This window comes from Dermochelys coriacea, chromosome 6 (assembly GCF_009764565.3).
Source record: "Dermochelys coriacea isolate rDerCor1 chromosome 6, rDerCor1.pri.v4, whole genome shotgun sequence".
In the NCBI taxonomy this organism is placed as follows: domain Eukaryota; kingdom Metazoa; phylum Chordata; order Testudines; family Dermochelyidae; genus Dermochelys; species Dermochelys coriacea.
This window is the reverse complement of record NC_050073.1, coordinates 20414922-20420921: the sequence shown is the minus strand read 5'-3', so window position 1 is coordinate 20420921 and position 6000 is coordinate 20414922. Positions and strand designations below refer to the sequence as shown.

The following is a 6000-nucleotide window of genomic DNA, read 5'->3' as shown; positions in this document are numbered from 1 at the left end:
CTTTTAAGAGCTTACAGCCTAGGAAGGAATAAATAAAACGAGGGGGGGGGGAGAGAAACTAGGCCATTACCCCTTTTAAACTGCAGCTCTGCCTGCCTGTCGCCCTTTAATCTGCACCCAAAGCTCCAGGATCTGAGGCTGACGTCACCTTGCCCCTGAGCCTCCCTCTCTGATTGGCTGGGGGTGACGTCAGGTGCTTTTTTTTCAAGGCATGACCTCATCCTCAGTTCATTTTTAGTTCTAAAGTGCAACCTTCTGTCTTCCTGGATCCCTTCAGCCCTGTTAATGCTTATCTGTGCCATCCACCCCCACCACCCCCTCTGTGCAGGGACATGCCTGCCCCTCACTTACTGGACTAGTATTATGACTACATTTCAGTGTGGGTACCTGCATGTGTTTGCAAGAGGCTAGAACTTGCATCATCAGCACTGGCACCAGCCTTGCAGGGCTTCTCATTTGATCATCCTGTAATTGCGTTTAATTATCCTGACGAATGTGCAGAAATTTGCAATCAGCTGGAGAACCTCAGGAGCTCTGATTCCCCCGGCTGCAGAGGAAGTACGGGAGGGTAAGTGTTTATAATGTAAGGGAAGAAGAAGGGGTGGCCTAGGGCTTTTAATCATGCTTTGTATTTGAGTGACCTGCAGATTTCTGCAATAAATCCTAGGGGCTGGAGCTGGGGAGAAATTCTGTTGCAGAGGTGTATTTTCATATAGCTGCGTACTGCATCTTCCTGATGCTGACACCAATTATATATAATGCAACACAGAGATATTTACATTGCGTGCGTTTGTATTATACATGCGGGGTGGGATCAGGAAGATGCAGTAAGGGGTGCATGAATTGGTGATTGCAAGGCAGGCGTTGGAGGGAATGGTTGGAGGTGTAACTGAGTGTGTGGTGTTATTACCCAGAGCTGATGGACCTTTTAAAAGCATCCTTATTTTGCAAAACGGACGGGAAACGCACCTTGCGCACGTACACACACAAATAAAAACCAAATCCCGTGCTGGGTGCTGTAATGCAAGCAGCTGCTGACAGGGAACGGCACGCTTATTACAGCGTGCTTATTTAGATAGGAGTTTAAACGAAATCCTGCTCATGCTGGGTGCAGAGAAAATGACATGATCCTCCCGCGTGAACTAAAAGCATGTGTGTGGCGGCGGCGGGGGGGGGGACCATATGTTTGCGGTTTGCTATTCTAATGCCGTGGGGTTTGACAGAAGATCTGGGAAAGAGCCGGGCTCCAATTTGGCTGGGCTTGGCAGGCAGGTTCTCCGTCCTGGGCTCAGGCTCAATGCTGGGGAGGCTGCTGGTGTTAACAGCCCTGTGGTTTCCCAACGGTGAAAGAGTTTGGGGGGTCGCCTTATGCCCTTGGCGTTTCAAGGAACCCAAGAAAAGGGGCGTGTGGTCAGCGGGGGGGGGGGGGTTGCAGTGCTTCCCTGCCATTGCTCGGAGGGAGCTGCTAGCGATGAAGGAGTTAAATTTGCCCCTTAAAATGATTCCCCCCGCATTAGCGCGGATGGAGCATAAGCTTGCAACCATGGTGGTGTTTGTGCAGTGGTTCAGCACTGAAATGTCCTGAAGAGTTTAGATGAAAGGTTCTTGGGTCTTTTTGCTTATTAGTTAATAAACCCCTTTTTTAAAAAAAAAAAAAAAAAGTAATGCTTGGTCAATACTTAAAAGCTGACGTCAGTGCTTCAGCCTACATGAGGGGAGATGCAGGGCTGTAATTTGTGGTTTTTGTTGTAAGGAAGGAGGTGCTGCAGCACGGCTTTCTGTTAAGGACGTTTGGATTTGCTGGGTGCAGATGATGATGCATGTTTATTATTTGTATTGCGGTAGGGCCTAAGTGGGATCTGGGCCCCATTGTCCTAGGGGGTGTGAACATACAGGACAAAAAGAAGATGCTCCCTGTCCCAAAAAGCTTACAATCTGAAATACACTGCAGACTTGTCGCCACTGAAGAGGTTTCAGGCAGGTAGGCAGAGTGATAAGTGAATGGGGACTTTGTTAGGCATATAAAACCAGTGAGGTCTTAAGTTCAGAATGCTAAAGATTTTAATTGGCCATCTGATACACTTTTGCCCCTGAATAACAGGTGAGGTCACTCCTGCAATGAGTTTCAGTATCAGTTGACTTATTTTGGCCTTAGTTACTTTCATATAAGGCAAAAGCCTTGGAGGCATGGCTGTCTACAAATTAAAACAAGACCTGCCCATAAACGCAGTAGCTCCCACTTAAAAGCTTGGCCTTGTCAACACCAGAAAGGGTTTCTTGTTGCAGCTGTAGTCCTCCTAGTGCAGATGCAGCTTATACCAGCAAAGGAGTTTTTGCTGGTATGAGTTATACCGTACTCTGCATGAAATAAGCTGTACTGGCAAACTTAGACTGGAAGCCCTTTGGAGCAGAGACTGTCTTTTTTTGTGCTGTGTTAGTACAGGTACTATGTTAATACAAATAATTAATAAGATTTTTTTTTTTGCCAGTGTAACTGCATCTAGGGCTTTTGCTGTATGGTTATGTTGGTTGGGGGTGTGATTATTTTTTCACACCCCTACTGACGTAACCTATGTTGGTAAAACTTTCTAGTATACACCTGGCTTCAGTCTAAACTTGAATTTTGACCTAAAGTTAACTCAAGGTGGCTAGGTTTCAGAGTAGCAGCCGTGTTAGTCTGTATTCACAAAAAGAAAAGGAGTACATGTGGCACTTTAGAGACTAACAAATTTATTTGAGCATAAGCTTTCGTGAGCTACAGCTCACTTCATCGGATGCAACATGAAAGCTTATGCTCAAATAAATTTGTTAGTCTCTAAAGTGCCACATGTACTCCTTTTCTTTTTTCAGGGTGGCTAATGTTTGTAAAATGTGGTTTGGACACTCCACCGGATATTTGTTCTAAGACACCAACACTGAACGCTGGTAGGCTTTAACCCCCGGCACTTATCACATCTGACAGGCTTGTCTACACTGGCACTTTACAGTGCTGCAACTTTCTGGCTCAGCGGTGTGAAAAAACACCTCCTTTCCCCGAGCGCTGTAAGTTTCAGCACTGTAAAGTACCAGTGTAGACAGTGTACCAGCCCTGGGAGCTATTCCCCTAATGGAGGTGGGTTTTTTTTTTGCTATGCCATGACTACACAAGCCGTGGCAGTGCTTTAATGTTGCTAGTGAAGACGTGCCCTTAGATTGCTTTGTCTTTGCTAGCCTGCTAACTAACTCTAGTCAACTCTAACATCATGCCTTTAAATCCCTAGCCTACACAAGGTCTTGGGTATGAACATAAGTAGCCAGATTTTTCAAAAGCACTCAGCAAAGGGAGCCGCTAGGTGCTGAGCACACCTGAAAATATGGCCCTTAATACTTATTTACATAGCACCCAAGAAAGGGTGCTAGGTATCCTGCAGACAAATAATGCTTGGTGCTTGCCTTGAGAGAGTTTATAATCTACCTGTAGACACCCATACAGTTACTGATAATAAAATACAGTCGGTGTTAGGGTGAGACTTCTTGGTCATCCATCTCACTTATTCCCAAACTACTTCTCGATAAATTTGAGAGTCCTAGATCTAAAAACCAAACAAATCCCTCGGAGATTGAATGTATTCCTCCCCGCAAACTGAAGAAGTTTCTCTTGGTATGAGTGGGAAGGAGCAATGTTCCATCTCACTTCCCCTCCCCTCCCCTCCCCCCCATCAACAGATAATACACACATGGCTTGGTTATAGGTGGCACCCTCTGGGTTTTTTAGCAGGCTGTTTGAGACAGATCCTCAGCTGCTGTAAAGCTGGGTAGCACTATTGAAGTCTGGCTCCAAAAGTGGGGAGTGGGCTGTGTTAAGGTGCATGTGATAATGGAGCAGATCTGTAAGGAACTAAAGATCCTGAATGAAACTTGGAAAAAGGCAGTAGTATTCTGGCTCTCGGTGCCTTTGATTTATGACATCCACTCCTAGGGCACCTGTCACTATTGTATTTGAACAGCTATTGGAAACTGAAACCTATTGAGAAGGAGGAGGTGATTGAGTAAGGGAGCTAGTAAATAATGGTTTATGCTAATGAGGGGTGTGGTGGTGGTGGATGAAAATATTCTAAAGCCTTTGTAGATCTTTTATCCTGGGTTGTGAGTTTAATGGCAACAGTAAAAGGTGATAGCAAGAATCAACAGCAATGAGAAGTTTTCTCGCTTCCTTTCTGTTCGGCAAAATGCTGCACACGAAATGCCCAGGTGTATTAATGGCTTTGAAACTGCTGAGTGCAAAACCTTTGTAGTGATTGCCTTTAATATTGGGAAGAAGTATGCACTGATTGAAAATGCTTTTTGCATCCTAATGGCTGCTGGGTTTTAAAACCTGTTTTTCAAGCTCCGAATTTCTTCTAAGATGCACCTGTCACGCCTGATGCAAAGTGGGAAGAGACGCCTGACCTAATCAAGTGGGGTGGGGAAGGGAGGTGAACAGGCCAAGATAATTCATCTGATAAGAAACTAAATTAGCTCTTCCTTAGAGATTTTCTCAGGCATGCCTGGGAAGTGCCATGTATGTAGGAATGTGGTAGTAATTTATTTTAGAACAGTGGTTTTCAACCTGTAGATCACAGGCCCCTCGAGGTCTGCAGACTATGCCTAAGATTTCCAAAAGGTGTCTCTCCATTCGAAATTGTTTAGGGGCCTGCAAATGAAAAAAGGTTGAAAACCACAGGCTTACAAAGCATCTACATTGCAAAAGACAGAGTACCAAGACACTGTGTGATAATATGTCTCTGTCTTAACACAGCTTGTTCCTCCATGGGTGAAAAAAACACACCCCCGACCGATATAAGTTACACCAACAAAAGCGCCAGTGTGGACAGTGCTAGGTCAGCAGGAGAGTGTCTCCCGCTGGCACAGACCTGCTACACAGAAGACCTTACAATGGTACAGCTGTGCCACTGTAAGGTCCATAGTGTAGACATAGCCATAGTGTATTAGTTACAGGGCTGGTGCTGGAAGCATTTCCTTGACACCCTCTTTGTTTCCTGTTCCCACTCTCATTGCATGTCGTCTTTCAAGTGCTCCCTAGGCACAAAATGCCCAGATGGTTCCTGTTTGCCAAGCCACTACCCTCTCCACAGTCGCATCCTTGCTATGTATTCACTTCCTCCAGGTTACCTACCAGGAGAAGTTTGGGTCATACCCAGCCCATACTTACGTGGCCATCAAAATGTGCACATGCCTAAACTAGGGACGCTGGGCTCTGATTGTAACTCATCTTTCCTCACCTTAGTGTGTGTGTGTGTGTGTGTGTGTTCTATCGTCTCATGTAAAATAAACCTATCCGTTCCTTGGAGCTGGGACCTTCTGTTCTTTTGGAACGCCTGTAGAGCACTTTGGGGTCCTGTAACAGTAATTGGCAGGAGGAATTCTCTCCATTTCCAAGTGATGAGCTCAAGGGATTTACATCCTGAGTTCTAAAAGTAAAAAGGAAGTTGCTGAAGTTGTGGAAAGACTATAAACTTTCATGTTAGGGCATAAGCCAATCTCCAGCTGGAGGTTAGAAGGCAACTTTAGTGTAGGAACAGATTATTCCACAATTGCCTACTGCAGCGTTTCTTCTACCCTCCCCAGAAGTGCCTCGTCTTGGCCAGTGTCAGTGATAGGGTACTGGATTAGATAAACCACTGGTCTGATCCAATAAGAGCACCCTATTGGAACTCTTGACATCCGCCCTCCTTCCCAGCACTTGTCCCTGAGCCTTGCTGGTGACTTTACCACATCTTTCCTTTTAACCTCTGGCTAGCAGTGAGAGTCATCTGGCTAGTAGGGTTGTGTCATGCCTACATCCACTGTTTATAATAAATCTTTAAAAAAATGAATTCTTTGAGGATATTGCTGCTACAAAAAGTTAGCAAATTATATTTCAACTTTGGTTACAGAGGCTCTGGCAGAAATTATGGTGAAACTATACCAAGCTTTCAATCTGTTTATCCAAGGGCTTGTGGTCCCTGTGTCAAGGCCAGT

The 6000-nt window shown here is 45.2% G+C and overlaps 1 protein-coding gene across 1 annotated transcript in view; it reads left to right on the top strand.

The window, feature by feature from the left end:
* The first annotated feature begins 224 nt into the window (after positions 1-224).
* The window catches only part of DUSP8 (dual specificity phosphatase 8), an 84681-nt gene continuing 78905 nt past the window's right edge, over positions 225-6000 (top strand). Inside the window, exon 1 of the mRNA XM_038407499.2 lies at positions 225-568. The gene's annotated coding sequence lies outside the window, so the exon portion shown is untranslated. The remainder of the gene's footprint in view (positions 569-6000) is intronic.